This window comes from Trichechus manatus, unplaced genomic scaffold (assembly GCF_000243295.1).
Source record: "Trichechus manatus latirostris isolate Lorelei unplaced genomic scaffold, TriManLat1.0 scaffold00186, whole genome shotgun sequence".
In the NCBI taxonomy this organism is placed as follows: Eukaryota; Metazoa; Chordata; class Mammalia; order Sirenia; family Trichechidae; genus Trichechus; species Trichechus manatus.
In genome coordinates, this window is record NW_004444122.1 from 2,323,717 (window position 1) to 2,342,319 (window position 18,603).

Below are 18,603 nucleotides of genomic sequence, written 5' to 3' on the forward strand. Positions count from 1 at the left end.
TTTCTTAACTTATAAACACCTGTATCTTTGTCTTCCACCTTGTCTTTTTGGACATGCATTCTTCCTGGACAAGGCAATTCCCTTTACATGTGCTCTAGATCAGCTCTGTCTGATATGGCAGGCAATAATGGCTATATCAATTTAAATAAATTAAAATCAAATAGAATTAAAAATTTAGTTCCTTGTTCCCACTAGAATCCATTTCAAATGCTCAAAAGCCGCATATTGTTGTAGCTACTCTGTTGGACAGTGCATATCTAGGTTCTTTTCTTTCTCAGCACTTGGAGGATTTTCCTTTGTTGCTTTTTTATTTATAATAGAGGCCCACCATGATCTTGCCCTTACTCATATACTTAAGTATGTCTCACCACTTCCTCACTTGTACCCTGTGTTTGATCCTTACCAAACTACTTGTATTTTCTACAAATATACCATGTCACACCTCCGTTCACTTTTACATGCCTCTGCCTGGTGTGTTCTTTTTCCCGTCTTCCTGAGAGACCTACTCAGAAACTCCTTTTGTTCTGCCATTATGCCATACACATAACTTCTTTGACTTTATTAATCATTCTGGATGGTAATAATTTCATTTGCCAACTGTACTGAAACTGAAATCTTTAAAGGCTAGGGACCATGCATTATTTATCTTTGTGTTCTTCCATTCAAATATATGGTGAATTCAGATGAAGACATAGTCCCTACACTCTAGCTGCTTACGTTGGATCGATGATCATTTGTGTGAACTCCCATGTCTATGAAAATGGAATACACTTTTCTGTAACACTACCTGGGCTCTGCCCCCCCCCCCCATTTCCTTTAGCCTCGGATCTTGACTTTCTGTGTGGATGTTTGAACTATGTATATTGCTCATTATTTTTTTTTATTCATCTGAAATCTAGCCTAACTCTAGCCTCCTAGATATTATACTATCAGTCTACTTGCTCTTCCCTGAGTACACTATGTAGAATCATGGTATCATATTTTATTCTGCCTGGAATGGCCTTTCCTTATCCTAATTCAAAGTATTAATCAGTCAGCACCTCTCTGTAAGCAAAGTAGCTCTCCTTTCCCTTAGACAAAGGTAATCATTCCTCTAGTCTATGATTTCTCTTCCTTGTTCCTATTTGTGTTGTTTCATTTTATATTGTGACTTGTTAGTTTGTCTCTGAGAGTAGTGGTCATTCCTTATTCAAGTCACACAGCTCAGGAATTTATTATTTAGGTCACATAGCTTATTAAGTGGTAAAGCAAGGATTTGAACCCAGATAGACGTTTTTTGTTTCTCCAGTATCTGACACATACTTACTAGTTGCCATCTAGTTGATTCAGACTTACAGTGACCCTGTGTGTGTCAGAGTAGGGCTCTGCTTCATAGTTTGGTTTTCAGTGGCTGATTTTTCGTAAGTAGATCGCAGGCCTTTCTTCCGAGTTACCTCTAGGTGGTGAATTTGACCTCCAACCTTTTTGTTAGCTGTGGAGTATATTAACCATTTATACCACCCAGGGACTCCAACGCATAGTTAATGCTCAATGAATGTGTCTTGAATTGACCAGTGACCACAACTCACCTGTCAGAATCTGCATCTCATCTTCTTTTAGGACTTTAGCACATATAGGTGCTTGGGCTTTGGAGTCAGATTATCTGGGTTCGAATCCTTGCTTTAACACCTGCTAGCTGTGTGACCTGGGCAAGTTCCATAATCTCTCAAAGCCTCAATTTCTCATATCTAAAATGGGGATAATGATAATTTCTACCTTAAATTAGAGACGACAGTACAGGTAAAGCATTTATTATGGGCTCTCTCAGTTCTGTTTATCTTGTCTTTCTACTCTGACTTAACTACTGCTAGTTTCTCTTTGTCTACCCTGCCCTAATATCACCCCATGATCTTTTTCCTGGGAGACATCTAAATGAATTTCTAGTGGGCAGTTAGCAAAAAGAGAACTAGGAGAATGATTTGAGCTAGAATCATATTTGGGAGACATTTGCTCATAGTTGCTAGTTAGAGCTTTTTGAAACCTGAGCTAGAGTACATAAAAAGATAAGTATCGAACAGGTGGTGAGATTCTGGGATATAGCTCCAGGAGCCTTACATCTAATATTTTTTATTGGCCTCCTAGACTTTTTGGAATATTCTAGAAATCTCATCTTTTTGGCATCCATAAAATACAGGGTCACACACTAGAAGCAGCACAGAAATTTTGGGTAGCCTGATATCTCTGCCCACACCCCAAATAAAGGTACATGTTTTTTCAGTAATATATGCTATCTTGTTGTTAGTATCATGGGGCCCTGGTGGCATAGTGGTTAAGAGCTGCGGCAGCTAACCAAAAGGTTGGCAGGTCGAATCCACCAGCTACTCCTTGGAAGCTCTCCGGGGCAGATCTGCTCTGCTCTGTAGGGCCGCTATGAGTTGCAGTCAACTCAAAGGCAGTGGGTTTGGTTTTTTGTTTCGTTGTTACATCATTCATCTTAGGTTTTGATTTAAAACATGTGGTCACCATAGGTGTGACCCCATTTAGCAAGTAGGGGGAAGAAAAGTGATCAAAGGAAATACTTTCAAAGTAAGATTCATTAATATTATATTGTCTTTTTAGTCAGTTAGATGTGTATGGTTTATCACCCTGTTGGGTGATTTTACATCGTATAGAGGGAGGGGGATGGATGCACATGAAACTAGAGAAAGTGTGAAGAAGAAGGCAGGGCACCAGACGAATATCTGATGGATCTTGATGCTTAATGGTTTGTATATATTATTAAATTCCAACCATATTTTACTCTTCTAATAACTTTGATAGTTTTCTCATGATAATCAGATGTGAGCTTGAAGGAAATAGGTTGCTAGAATCTCGTCAGTTTGCTTTCACAAAAGAGTTCCATTCAGATAAAATTATCTTATTTCTTTTATACTATCTTATTTCTTATTAAAATCAAGAGTGAGATATGTTAGAGAAAAATAAAACTAAAGATTGCTGATTTGTCATCAGTGTCCTGGGTTTGTTCTTCATTGTTTCTAGTAAGAAACAAATCCCAAGTTTCAGCATATACATTTAATACTGCACTGTGACAGTGTTAGCAACTGATGACATTCTTGAATTTAAACTTATCTTCTCTGATAATTCAGAAAGCTTATTTTTCAAATTAAGAATGGATCGTTGTTAGTGATTATTCAGTTGAAAAATCAGAAAAGCCGTTTTATATTTTCAGTACCTTAACTCTTAGAATGAGTATTCTCATAATTAGAGTGCTACATAATTCAGGGAAGTGATATCCTGGCTTGATGATTGTGGTCATTTGATTTTAAGTTTATGGTACACCTTAAAACAAAACAAAAATTGTATATATGAATGACTTTAGGAAGACAAACTTATTTTATCCTAACCAGAATTCTTGGCATAGCGGCGCTTACGAAAATACCTCCTGGGGGGAGGAAGGAAGCAGTTGGTAAACAAACATAGAAGGCACACGTTATTTGCGTAAAAATACAGTAAATACATCTAAGTGATGGTTTTTTAGCAGTATGTTAAGAAAGAGGGAAAGGAAACAGTGTTGATTGATAGGAAGAGGTAGAATTACATTGTACTGCTGGCAGAGTATTTCGTATATTGTCTGTCATTTGTTAGATCTTAAACAGCTAGAATAAAAGAGATGAAAAGGTATTAAGGTATGTTCAAAGTACATAGAGTGTAGGTAGCAGGATAATTGTACCTGAGGTTTTCTGTCAGGTGTTAGCCACAGCTGAGCATTTTTAAAGATCATAATCCTAAGGGGTCTAATTATTTCATAATTTACATTTGCCTAATCAGAATATGTATCCTGAATACACATTCTATCTTTATGATCCAACATTTATTGAAGAGTAGTTGGTTTTAGAAGTTTGGAAAGAGAAAAGGTAGGAAAAGTTCTCATTCTTTTTTTTTTTAAATTGGCTTTAAATGAAACTTTACAGTTCAAGTTAGTTCTTCATACAAAAACTTATACACACACTGCTATGTGACTCCAGTTGCTCTCCCCATACTGTGACAGCATGTTTCTATCCTTTTCTGCCTTCTCATCTCACCTCCAGACAGGAGCTGCCCATTTAGTCTCATGTATCTACTTGAGCTAAGAAGCACACTCTTCATGAGTACCATTTTATGTCTTATAGTCTGGTCTAATCTTTGTCTGAAGAGTTGGCTTTGGGAATGGTTTTAGGTGTGGGCTAACAGAGAATCTGGGGGCCATGTCTTTTGAGGTCCCTCTAGTCTCAGTCAGACCATTGTCTGGTTGTTTTACTAGAATTTGAGTTCTGCCCCCAACCTTTCTCCTGCTCCATCAGGGACTCTGTTGTGTTCCCTGTCAGGGCGGTCATTGGTGGTAGCTGGGCACCATCTAGTTCTTCTGATCTCAGGCTAATGGAGTCTGGTTTATGTGGCCCTTTTGTCTCTTGGGCTAGTATTTTCCTTGTGTCTTTGGTGTTCTCCATTCTCCTTTGCTCCAGGTGGGTTGGGACTAATTGATGTAACTTAGATCGCCACTCACAAGCTTTTAAGACCCCGGACGCCACTCACCAAAGTGTGATGCAGAACATTTTCTTAATAAACTTTGTTATGCCAGTTGAGCTAGATGTCCCCTGAAACCATGGTCCCCAGAACCCCCCCTGCTACTCTGTCCCTCCAAGTGTTTGGTTGTATTCAGGAAAGTTCTTAGCTTTTGGTTTAGTCCAGTTGTGCTGTCCTTCTCTTCACCTAAGATAATTCTTGTCTACTGTCTAGTTAGTGAATACTCCCTCTCCCTCGCTCCCCACCCTTGTAACCATCAAAGACTGTTTTCCTCTGTGTTTAAACCTTTTCTTGAGTTCTTATAATAGTGATCGTATACAATATTTGTTCTCCTGTGACTGACTAATTTCACTCAGCATAATGCCTTCCAGATTCATCCATATTATGAGATGTTTCACAGATTCATCATTATTCTTTGTCGTATTCCATTATTTGAATGTGCTGTAATTTGTTTATCCATTTGTCCATTGATGGGCACCTAGATTTTTTCCATCTTTTTGCTATTGTGAACAGTGCTGCAGTGAACATGGGTGTACGTATATCTATTCGTGTGATAGCTCTTATTTCTCTAGGATATATTCCAAGTAGTGAGATTGCTGGATCATATAGTGCTTCTACTTCTAGCTTTTTAAGGAGTCGCCAAATCGATTTCCAAAGTGGTTGTACTTTACATTCCCACCAACAGTGTATAAGTGTTCCAGTCTCTGAACAACCTCTCCAACGTTTATTATTTTGTGTTTTTTGGATTAATGCTAGCCTTATTGGGGTGAGATGATGTCTCATTGTAGTTTTGATCTACACTGCTCTAATGACTGATGATCATGAGCATTTCTTTATGTGTCTGTTAGCCACCTGAATATCTTCTTTGGCAAAGTGCCGGTTCATATCCTTTGCCCATTTTTTAATTGGGTTGTTTGTCTTTTTGTTGTTAAAGTTTTGCAGTATCTTGTAGATTTTAGGGATTAGACGGTGATCGGATTTATTGTAGCCAAAATTTTTTTCCCAGTCTGTAGGTTGTCTTTTGATTCTTTTGGTGCAGTCTTTTGATGAGCATAAGTGTCTGATTTTTAGGAGTTCCCAGTTGTGTAGTTTCTCTTCTGGTGTTTGTGCATTGTTACTTACGGTTTGTATTCTGTTTATGCCGTGTATTAGGGCTCCTAGTGTTGTCCCTATTTTTTCTCCCATGATTTTTATCGTTTAGATGTTATGTTTAGGTCTTTGAGCCATTTTGAGTTAGTTTTTGTTCATGGTGTGAGGTATGGGTCTTGTTTCAATTTTTTGCAGATGGATATCCAGTTATGCCAGCACCATTTGTTAAAGAGACAGTCTTTTCCCCATTTGACAGACCTTGGGCCTTTGCCAAATATCAGCTGCTTATAGGTGGATGAATTTATGTCTGGGTTCTCAAATTCTGTTCCTTTGCTCTATGTATCTGTTGTTGTACCAGTACCAGGCTGTTTTGACTACCGTGGCAGTGTAACAGGCTCTAAAAGTTCTCATTCTTAAACATAGAATTAACCATACTCAACCAAAAACCAAACCCATTTTAGAAGTTTGGAAAGAAAAAAGGTAGGAAGAGTTCTCATTTTAAAACATAGAATTAACCATACCAGCTAAAAACCAAACCCATTGCCATCGAGTCTGTTCTGACTCATAGTGACCCTACAGGACAGAGAAGAACTGCCCCAAAGGGTTTCTAAAGCTGTAATCTATACAGAAGCAAACTGCCACATCTTTCTCCGTGGAGTGGCTGGTGGGTTCAAACTGCCTACCTCTGGTTAGCAGCCAGATGCTTAACCAGTGTGCCACCAGGGTACAAGAATTAACCATAGAAGTTCTCATCCTCTGCAAAACGTGAACATCTTGGATTCATACTGGTATAGATACATTGTGTTTGGGCTCTGAAGTCAAAATGTTTTATTTACCTGTTGCGTATATTACCTATTTTATGAAAAAATGAAGCAACAAGTGAAAAGTTTGTAAAACTCAGTTCTCAGAGGTCCTCAGTGTCTGGAAATAATTGAGGCAGAGAGTTAAAACCAGATATTTTTTTCTCTTCAGAATGGTTTTTTTGGTTTTTCTTTTTTCTTTTCAGCTGCCACAGCTTTTCCACTTTACTCCTCAGGTCTTAAAGAACGTTAGTTGCACAACTGCATTTGTCGTTGTATAACTATTTCATTTATAGCTAAGGTACACAGACTGGAGGGGGAGGCTAGTGAGGACTGGCTTTGCCATTTAGATTATATGGGAGACATTTTCCATAAATGGAATGAGCTACATATGTAGCTTCAAAGATTTTTAAAACTGTATATCATATGCATACTTTACATATGATATGCTGAAAAGCGTAACTCCTTAAATTTACGATAATTTTGAGAAGGTATGTAAAGTGCCTAGTACAGTGCCAGCCACAAAGACTTTCAAAAATAGCAGTTCCATTTTCTCTGTATATCTCTCCCATCTGTAAAATGGAAATAAATACCAACCTGTTTTCTTTCAGATAGTGGTTGTCTTGGTCTTATTCTTTCCAGCAGATTTCCTTTGATAGGTAATTAAGTACAGTTTCTTGGAGGTTTTATTTTCATGCACAGTTTTCTCTGTGATACTTCTCTGTTGGCCGTTTGATCTCTTTCATGTGGTGAATAGAGTGGAGGTATAAATTTTATTTATGCAGACTTTTCCTGACAACTTCTGGGGTTCTGTGGGGCAGATGGCTCACGTTGGTACCTTTCCCTCCCATCAGTTACTTACATTTGGCTGCTCTTCTCTCTGGTAAGTCGTTCGCCATTCTTTCATTCACTTATTGCCATTCCTTCATTCACTTACCATCATCATAAATATTTTGTGGTTCAGGATTACAGTCACTCATGTTTCACTGAAGACAGAGTTTATGTTCCTACTTCTTGTTCTCCTTGTTACAGCATGAGTTTTGAGAGAAGAGAAACGTTTTCACTCTGCAGTCTTGAAATTAGAAGATCCCATGTTCTTTTTCAGTTATAATGCCTCTGCAGCAGTTCAGAGTTAAGCATGTAAAATGAGCCATCATCATCCCAGCAATATTAGTTCAAGATGGATCATCTTGGGAGCCCTGGTGGTGCACTGGTTATATGCTCGGCTGCTAACTGAAAGGTTGGCAGTTCAAACCTACTAGCCGCTCCTTGGGAGACAGATGTGGCAGTCTACTTCCATAAAGATTACAGCCTTGGAAACCCTAGGGGGCAGTTCTGCTGTCCTTTAGTGTTGCTATGAGTTGCAATCTACTCAACGGCAATGGGTTTGGTTTTGGTTATTTGTGTATCTTCTTGTTAAGTTCTCCTTATGTAGCTTAACCTCTACCTCCCCCAAATTTTACTTAAAATTTTTATGCCCCCAAATCTGAGTAGCATATCTCTGTATTAATACTATCCTTATTTGAACACCATGCTTTATTAAAAAATGGTGAAAAGGTAAAACTTACACTTGGTTCCTGTCAGCTACTATAGTTAGTATTAACCATGTTTTCTTAGGTCTAGGCTGCAAAATCATTTGCTAAAATTTCAAATAGTAATTTTCCAAAGTTTATAGTGGGAAATCATTGGATTTAATTTTGGACAGTTTTTTTGAGGGGAGGGGAGGTAGGGGTTGGGGGGATGTATCCTTTGGCTTAATTTTAGTTGACCTAAATTATTCTAAAGTTATCCACCTTCACAGTAATTTGAAACTGTTTTCTTTTCAGCTGTAAATATGTATTGTGTGCTCTCTACTAAAATAGTATTTTCCATTATGTACCTAAAGTACCACTAGTTGCTGTCGAGTTGATTCTGAATTGTGGTGACCCCATACATGTCAGAGTAGAACTGTGTTCCATAGGTTTTCAGTGGCTGATTTTTTTGGAAGTAGATCACTAGGCCTTTCTTCTGAAGTGCTTCTGGGTGGACGCCAACCTCCAGCCTTTCAGTTAAAATCCAAGCATGTTAACAGTTTGCACCACCCAGTGACTCCATGTATCTAAAGTGGTGGTTCTCAAACTTGAATGTATCATGCATTAGAATCCCTTGGGAGCTGCTTCTTGTTGTTAGGTGCCATCGAGTTGGTTCTGACTCATAGTGACGCTATATAACAGAACAACACATTGTCTCATCCTGCTCCATCCTCACAGTCGTTGCTATGTTTGAGCCAATTGTTACACCCACTATCTCAGTCTATCTCGTTGAGGGTCTTCCTCTTTTTCACTTCCTACTTTACCAAGCATGATGTTCTTCTCCAGGGGCTGGTCCCTTCTGATAACATGTCCAAAGCACATGAGGCAAAGTCTCGCCTTCCTCACTTCTAAGGAGCATTCTGGCTGTACTTCTTCCAAGACAGATTTGTTCATTCTTCTGGCAGTCCATGGTATATTCAGTATTCTTCATCAACACCATAATTCAGAGGTATCAGTAACCCGTTGCCGTCGAGTCGATTCTGACTCATAGCGACCTATAGAACAGAGTAGAACTGCCCCGTAGGGTTTCCAAGGAGCAGCTGGTGGATTCAAACCACTGACCTTTTGGTTAGCGGCCAAGGCATCGATAGAGAACCCTGGTGGTGAAATGTTTAAGTGCTTGGCTGCTAACTGAAAGGTTGCTGGTTCGAACCCACCCAGCAGCTTCTTCTGAGAAAGACAAGCCATCTCTTTCTGTAAGGATTACAGCCACGAAAACCCTATGGGGTGGTTCTACTCTCACATGGGTTCTCTGTGAGTCAAAATCAACTCAAAGGTACCTAACAACAATCCGACCCAGTTTCCAGAAATTGATGCATTAAGTAGGGGTTGAGGCCTAGGAATTTGTAGTTTTCTGATGTCATTAATTCATGGTATTTGAGAAACACTGATCTAAATACTGTTTAGGGAAATCCATGTTTAGTGATCAATCCAGGAAAACTCCAGCCTTCTAAAGTTGCCTATCTCAAAATTTTGAATCACGCTCTCCTAGGTTTTTGAGACTTTAACTTCTGAGCAGTGTGTTGATACCTTTTTGGTTGAGTCGGTGCCAGTTGGACTTCATCCAGCAGATTTTTAAGATTAATAAATAGAGAAGTCATTGTAGGGCCCATTCTTGATGAAGTGGAAGCGGTTTTCATCTAGATGCTAAATGGGATCAAAGAATGTTGCCTAGCACTTTATTTTGTGACTTTTGTAACTACACATAGAAACGAGAAAAGCCTTATCTTGGCTAACGTGTTGTCTTAGTCATTTAGTGCTGCTCTAACAGAAATACCACAAGTGGATGGCTTTCACAAAGAGAAATTTATTTTCTCACAGTCTAATGGGCTAGAAGTCCAAATTTAGGGTGTTAGCTCCAGGGGAAGGCTTTCTCTCTGTCTGCTCTGGAGGAAGGTCCTCGTCATCGACAGTCTTCCCTCGAACTAGGAGCTTCTGTGCGCAGGAACCTCAGGTCCAAAGGATGCACTCTGCTCCGGGTGCTTATTTCTTGGTGATATGGTCCCCAGTTCTCTCTGCTTGCTTCCCTCTCCTTTTATCTCTTGTAAGGTAAAAGAAAGAGGTGGTGCAGGCCACACCCTAGGGAAACTCCCTTTACTTTGGATCAGGGATGTGACCCTGGGTAAGGGTGGTGTTACAATCCCACCCTAATCCTCTTTAACATAAAATTACAATCACTCAATGGAGGCCAACCACACAATTCTGGGAATCATGGCCCAGCCAAATTGATACACACATTTTTGGGGGGGGTCATAATTCAAACCATGACACGTGTTTTTCTTTTTTTTTTTAAGGCCTATCAAATAATGTATAGGTCACTAACACAGGGACTTAGAGTTATCAGGGTGATTCTTACCTAATGTTGAAACCAGATCAATGCAGATTTGGTTGTGATTGACTCCTGAGTAGTTTTAGAACTAATGTGCTTCTATTTTTTTCCCTAATTGAGGGAGACTTGAAAACTAGTCAAATTGCTTGTGTTTTTCAACATTAAAAACCAAAAAAGCCGTTGCTGTCGAGTCAATTTTGACTCATAGCAACCCTGTAGGACAGAGTAGAACTGCCCCATAGAGTTTCCAAGGCTGTGACTCTTGATGCAAGCAGACTGCCGCATCTTTCTCCCACGGAGCAGCTGGTGAGTCCAAACTGCTGACCTTTTGGTTAGCAGCCGAACTCTTTAACCACTGTACCACCACGGCCCCCTTTTTCAGCATCAGAAGTGGTGAAAGTACACATGTAGCATGCTTTAATGGTGTGAAAAGGAGACTTACTCAATTGCACTTGCATACAGTTTTTGTTGGCAGGGTTCTCTTAAAAGACCTATGTTTGCCATTAAATTCTTGAAGAGAATTTACAAAAATCAGAAAGTCTTAACAAACAAAGGGAGTCCTGGGTGGTGGTCCTGGTGGTGCACTGGGCTGCTAGTAGAAAGAATTCATTTCCACCCAGAGGCACCTCAGAAGATTGACTTGTGGAAGGAAAAAAAAAAAAGCTATTGAAAACCTTATAGAGCACAGTCCTACTCTAAGACATACGGGGTTGACAGGAGTCAGAATCAATTCAACAATTAGCTTACTGGTTTTTAACAAACAAGAACTTGTCATTTGGCAGGCTATTTTTAGATTTTCATAGATTAATCTATTGATTGATGACTTATTTAATGGCCTAGAAAGAAGTAGCTAGTTTAGACCTGATTAGTATGTTCTACACGGCTAAAGCAACCCTTGATTGATCCAATAAAAAAGATGGAAAACACGTAGGAAATTTGAGCTTTGCATGGATGATTGGATTTCTTATAGTTGAAATATAGGGGTTCAGGGTTTGTTTCTGTTTTTATGGTGTGGATAAATGCAAGTCATGTGTTAATCTATTATGTAAACATTTAATGCCTTTTCTGGGTAGGTGTGCCAGATACTAGAAATACAGTGGTGTGCAAGACAGATGGTTCCTAAAATGTAGTGTGAACAAAAGATAATGGGCTGAAAATTACATGGTTTACTTTGACCAGCAAAGTGACTTCTGCTTTGTCTTTTGACTAGTGGTGATGTTTTTGTATTTAGTTTTCTCCATGTGTGTCTATCCCATTTGTAACAGATAATATTTGTCTGCCAAATCACCGTTAACCAAGATGATCAAAGAGAATTTATAGAAAAAAATTGGTGTGATGTTGTGTGTATATTTTATCAACTGTATTCTTCATGAACAGAATATAGAAAACTGTTCATAATATTTAAAACATCAGTTACTCAGTACTAACATTTTTAATTAGATGGTTACAACTATCTTAATTTATTCACACTTCTAAGGAGTTACTGGATTTGTGTCTTACATTGTTGTGTCCCTTACAACTCTGCACATAGTGACAGACCACTTATTTTGTAGAATCACCTTCAGTTTGTGTTTGTGTGATATCTCCTAACGATTAAATTTAGAAATGTAGTTTTGACAGGAATGCTACATATGTGATGATGTGTGCCTCTCAGTGTGTCACATCGGGAGACTCATGTCCATTTCTCCCTTCATCAGTGATACTAACTTTGATCTTTTGGTTAATGTGATATTACTAGGGCCCTCCATTGAGAAATTAGGAGTTTTCCTTTTGTAATTAACTTTGGGGGAGATACTAAGACTGTCAGTATATTCTATTCCTCATCAAACTTTTATCCACTAATTTTAACATTCTTTTGATAATTCTTGCCCAAATAAATTATTACCATTTTTTTCTCACATAATGCACCCATGTAAATAACGTGTCCACACATATAATGTGAGGAAATGATGAAATTAAGTAAAACAGTTCTGGTGGTAGGTGGTGGTGTTAGGTGTCTTTGAGTCAGTTCTGACTCATAGTGACCCTGTGTACAACAGAACAGAACACTGCCCGGTTCTGCGGGCACAAATGTTTCTAAAACGAAATTCTTGCTCACCTAGCCTGTGGCCAGGTGAAGAAAGATCTATATGATAAAGTCACATATCACTATAGTAGAATACACTGGTGTCAAATACCGAATGGGATATTTTTATTAATTTTAACTTAGCCCTTTTTATGTAGCTATAATAGTGAAAGCACTCCTTAAAATTTTAGACGATTAAAATGTGCTGCATAATAAATTTTAACTGTTTCAACTCTGTTTCATGTTAAATGTGTTACAGGAATGAATCTGAAGTCTGCTGCAGTAAAACACTGAAGGCTTTAAAATGTTTTCTTGCATAAAACTCAAACTTTAAGTAACTGCTTATGAGGATAGGGAAGGCAGGAAGCTAATGTCTGTCTCAAGATACAGGACAGCTGTTTGCTCATCAACCTCAACTGTGTGAGTAGAGACTTAAGCTTGTAACCATATGTAACTGGGCATAGTAACTTAATTTTTTTTTTTTTAATCTAAAGTGCTTGAAGATACATTTAAGTCAGCATGATTAGACATTTTTTAGGTTCTTTTTTTTTTTTTCCTGGTGGGTAGGATACTGAGGGTGGAGTGGGTGGTAGGTGTTTACGTATAAAATATTTTTGAACAGTAACACCCATAAATAAGTATCATAGTGAACATGTGTCGTTTCTTACAGTTATTCTAAGCATTGGAATTTGCATTGCTAATCTTAGTATTGTGAAGCAAAAGATTATGATTCTTCACTTGGCTGTTTATTTTGTAGTTGATTTCAGCCTTTTTAAATTGATACTTTTGACCAAGGAATCATAAAAATGTATTCTAGGAATATGGTGTTTGATATTCATGTAGAAAATTGCTTCTGAAAATAATGTAATAGCTTAAATAATAATAATTTTAAAAGTTAATATTTTAAAATAGTTCAGTTTATTTCCTCAGAGAGCACATACACTTCAAAATAAAGAGAATTCTTTGTCCTTAAATGCAGTTGGAAGTCTTAAACTTGCTAACTTGTTTATTTTTTTAAAGTGCTATATAATGTAAATCCTGTTGAAGAAAAATTTTTCTTTTCTTTGTACTTAAAAAACTTATCACATTAAGTGTCAATTTTGGGGGTTCTGGGTTTTTTCCTGCTTTCCCCTGTTTCCTTTCTTTCTTTTTTTACTTTTATGAATTCAGGAGCACAAATCTTAATTGAATGTGTTGGTCCCCCATTCCCACTTAGAAGACTGCATGGTTTGTACTGAGGGAGTGATTAAAGTATAAAACATTGCAGTGATTAAAATGTGAAACACTGCATTGAGCAAAATTATGAGCATCTAGGTAAAGATTTATAAAACTTGTTAACTGTTTAGTGAGGAGTAGAACGAATGTTATTTGCATTGTGCGTTTGCAGTAAGATGAATTTACTTTCTCTTTCACATCACAAATGTGTTGGCTGAAGGAAGACCAGAATTGACTGTCTTGAGAATCACTGAGTGACATTTAGAAAATATGTAAAAAATATACACTTAATATAGGTATTATTATGAAAGTGGTTGGAGGATACATGACAGAAATGAAGGAGATATATGTAGCTGCATTCAAAAGTAGTGAAAAAGGTTGACTGGTTCCAGTTTGCCCAATTCTTTTCTGTATTGGCCAGTAGATCTACAGCACTGTGTGAGTCTCCAAAGCTTATCTAGTTCCTAATCTTTCAGTAGCTCTACAGAAATTTTATAATCTCCTTGTTTAATGATGACAAATCTCACTTTAATGAAGTTTTAAGGTCTGTAATATGAGATTTAACTCTACTTAAAAAGCTGAGTTTAATTTGGTGTTGCTATTTTGTTTACAGTACTCTAGCACTCTTCCCTTCTGTCTTTTGTAATTAGTGTCAAAAGTAAAGAAAAGTCAAGGTGAAGGAAGCCTTTGGAACACACTAATGAAACTTTGATTTTTTAAATGAGATTAAACAGACACAGTAGGAATGGGAGAAGCCTTTTATAGCTATACAATTTGGAAGTAGAATTTTAAGGTAATAAATTGCTCTCCAAATTCCTTTTCTCTCACTGAGAAGATTCTCTGTGTTTTGTATTACTCTTCTACCAAGGGGGTAGAGGAAAGTGTTAAGAAGCTAATTAACTTCGCTGGGGGAGAAAGTGCAAGTAGGAGTATGTGAGTACCATACATAAAACTCTTGCTTCTGTTCTGCCCTCTCTGTCCTGCCCTATCCTTTACTTCACCACTACTGTGTAGGCTTCTCATTGATCTTGCACCCACTTCTATGATAGAATTTTGTTAGATTTAAAAATGTATTTAACTTTTTTTTACTGTAGTATTATGCAATATGCGTTAGGATGGAATTCCTGGGCTATTGTAAGGCCTTGTATCATGGTGGTTAAGTACACAGGCTCTAGAGTCAAGGTGCCCCTGGGCTCAGATCCTTGATGGTCCCTCTTAGCAAACATGTGATATTAAGCAAATTACTTAAACCTTTCTGTGCCTCAGTTTTCTAGTCTGTAAAATAATATAGTAATAATTTACTATCTGATAGGGTTGTTGTGAGTCATCAATACATAAACTATCATCACCATCATTATTAAGCCTCTGTTCTTTGCCATGGTGCTAGGTAGTACATTATAAATCCTCAGAGTAATTAGGAGATATTAAGGTTTTAGGATTAAGAACTTGGAAATCACAAAGTAAAATATTTCCAGTTAGGTATCATTAGAGACATCCCCAGTGTGGTAGAATAGAAAAATCCTTACTCTCCTACCTTCTGTTCTCAGTCCGCTACATGTACTAGCCCCATTTTAAATGCTCAGTAACCACATGTGGCTGCTATTATTGGACAGTGCTGTTCTAGATAGTTGAATCTGAATCTAGGAAATGTATTTACATTAAATATGACATCGATGATACAGCATTGTTTTGTGTACACACGAAAGGTTAGCTTTTGTATCAGCTATAACTCCACAGTATAAGGGGAAAGGAAGCAAAAATATTTTGTAAGAATCTTGGTGAAGGTTAGGCATATTTTTTCTTAGTTGTAGGGAAAGTGATTTTTAGGCAATTTACAAAATTCATAATGTAATTATTTTTAGATAAAGAGATGGACAGATGAGTCAAGCAACATTGAAAGTAATGAGTGCTGTCAGCAGTGACTGCTTCTTGGATTAAAATGAGCAGTCTGTTGCTTTATGGACACAGACTAATTTTTACATTTTACAATAATTTTTACATTTAAATTATTATTAGAAATAATCTAGAAGCACCTTTGAAGAATGGCAGTGTTATGAGTCGTGCATTAATTCAGGAAGAACTAGGCATCACTTAGTGGTTTTATTGTAAGACAGTCTTTTCTGTTTGGGATTATTCTGCTAAAGGCTAAAAGTAGTCTGTATTCACTTTTACAGTGTGGTTAGAAATATCCTATGTGTTGGGGGGGATACCAAGAAGTATAAACGTGGTCTTATGTTCTGAAAGAACACACTGTTTACTGGGAACTATTCTAATGAGAGACTAGAACCCATGGGAACATCCACTGTAACTGAAGAAAAAGGGGACTGTTAAAAGGATTTATGGAAAATCTTACGGAATTGAATGGGTATCTGCTTATGGGTTTGATGTTCTCTACTGTACCCCCCTCCCGGACTTTAGATTGGTTCATTGGATCAAGTATTCACCTAGGCCTAATTAACTTGTCTGGAGGGGTTATCCCATGGTACTAACAGGGCAGAAGAGCTAAGAGCTGTAGGTAGTACAGATTTCTATTAGAAGGGAATGTGAGCAGGGAGGCAATGATTGGCATGTCTGAACTTAATTTCTTTAACTGATTAACAAGATGCTTGTGTGTGGGTAATGTTACCTCCCTCGTAGGGATATGGTGAGGACTAAATGAGATAACCCATATAAAGTGTTTAGCACAGTGCCTAGTACATAATAAACTCCTCAAAAAACCACTGCCATCAAGTTGACTCTGACTCATAGTGACCCTATAGGGCACAGTAGAACTGCCCCATAGGATTTCTAAGGCTGTAAATCTTTACGGAAGCCGACTGCTACATCTTTCTCCCGTGGAGTTGCTGGTAGGTTTGAACTGCAGACTTTTCGGTTAGCAGCCGAACGCTTTAACCACGGCACTACCAGGGCTCCTCAGTACATAATAGTAGTAATAATAACAAGAGCTGACATTTTCAATGAGTGCCCACTAATAAATATCTAAATAGGTAGTTTTCTTATCCAAGTTTTTAATTTAGGAAAAAAGTTTGGAAAACTTAGTAGGATGAATTGATGACCTATGAATAGCTGCTCAGAGCATTTTAATTCAGAGGGTAGAGTGCCTGCCTAGTTGAGCTGGTGACCTAGTTATGTAAGTTTTAAGTGTTCATGATAATTTGTACCCTACTCCAGATTGTCTTAGGTTGAGCATTGTGAGTATGCTCTTAATCAGGAACTTAGAATGAGATTTCCAAATTTGTTTTAGTCGTTTGAACCCCTTTGTTCAAATGAAATCTTTTGCAGAGACCTGATTTGTAAAAATACTAAAAAGGAACTGTTCTGCTTGAAGTAGGACTTTGCGGCCCCGTCTGCCTTCTCAGTCTTCTCCCCACCGCTGTTCTTCTGCCTCAGCAATCCTTGATAGGACAAAAGCACAATTAATGAGAAATAAACTTTATGAAGAATTGCCTACATTGTAAGCATGAATGATATGATGTTTAAGATTTTATTTTTGACTCTTTGGCTTCTTATAGACTGGCTGTTAACTGAAGTTTGCTATCAACTAAAGATTATATTCAAAGTGTGCAAAGAAACAGTCCCAGAAATTTGTATTTTACTTTACTGTAGAGATATTGTTGACCAGATTATATTTTGTTCTACTTATGAACTGTGGGTGAAATGCTCTTACATTATCAGGATCAGGTTTAGTTGTACTTCTGAGCCATCAGTTTTTTTTGACTTTTGAATATTGTGCCTCTTAAAACTAGTTATATTTTTTCTTCGCATTAGCTGGTAGGAAGAGCGGAGTCAAATGAGTAGCTTCTGCCTAGCAATTATGTAGATCCTTATGGACATGCATTATGTTTATTGACAATATTCTTGACTTCTTTTTCTGCCATTTTCTCTTAGATTGACTCTTCATTTACTTTTAATGTTGTCATACTGAATATTTTAAAAATCATCTTAAATCCTTTCCAGAACAAAATGAGGTATATAAAAAATGGTAGTGAAATGTTTAGTGAACAGCACTTGTTAAACCCTCTTCTCATTCTAGGGTAATGAGATTCCCTATTGCCTATAGGATTAAATTTAGACTTCTTAGTGTAAGTACAAATGATGTGGCTTTACTCTATTTCTAGGATCATTTCCCACCATGCTATATTCCAGGCACGTGAAACTCTTGCTCCTAGTAGACCACATACTTGCTTTTATCATTCACCACAAGTGTAAGTACTAAGTATAAACACCTAGCAAATATTTGTAGGCAGTTATCCAGAATAACTGATGCATCATCTTATAAACTTTGAGAGGAGGATGTTGGAAACCATTCCCTCACACTTTAATCAAGAAAGTAGTGTCTTCTCAGGTGGAAGTGAGGCATATGCAAAGAGATCTCCTAACAAGTGATCACTCAATCTACGTGTAAAGACCCTTTATGTGCCTGCTCTTTGTGAGTTGTGAGTAAATAAGGAGTCTTGGGATTTATGACTGCAGCTACTATTTAATATCTGAGTTTGCAACTCTGGCTTTCATGATTAGCTGCAGATGTTTGACTCTAATAAGCCACCTAGCTCTGAACTGAGATATTTATATATATAGCTGTTTGTGGGTTATGAAGTATTCTCACATTCACTGTACCATATGATCCTTCCCCAAATCCTGTGAATTAGAACAGATCGGTGTCGTTTTTCTCTTCATACGAGGAACCTGAGGCTGACCATGTTTTCCAGGCAGGAAATAGCAGAATCATAATTTTAAGACTAAGTCAATCCATTGTTCTTTTCAGTATGCCATGTTATTGTTATTAGGTGCCATCGAGTCTGTTCTGACTCATAGGAGCCTTACGTATAACAGAACTTAACGTTGCCCAGTCCTGCGCCATGCTCACAATCACTGCTGTGTTTAAACCCATTGTTGCAGCCATGGTGTCAGTTCATCTCCTTGAATGTCTTTTTTGCTGACCCTCTACTTTACCAAGCATAATGTCCTTCGCCCGGGATTGGTCTTTCCTGA

The 18,603-nt window shown here is 37.8% G+C and overlaps 1 protein-coding gene across 17 annotated transcripts in view; it reads left to right on the forward strand.

Annotated features, from left to right (window-relative positions):
* The window catches only part of ZFAND6 (zinc finger AN1-type containing 6), a 76,572-nt gene that overhangs the window by 26,126 nt on the left and 31,843 nt on the right, over positions 1-18,603 (forward strand). For 13 of the 17 annotated variants that reach the window (XM_004387490.1, XM_023741673.1, XM_023741677.1 and 10 more), the window contains exon 2: positions 12,656-12,816. The exons of the other annotated variants lie outside the window; for them this stretch is intronic. The gene's annotated coding sequence lies outside the window, so the exon portion shown is untranslated. The remainder of the gene's footprint in view (positions 1-12,655; positions 12,817-18,603) is intronic. 17 annotated transcript variants of the gene reach the window in all.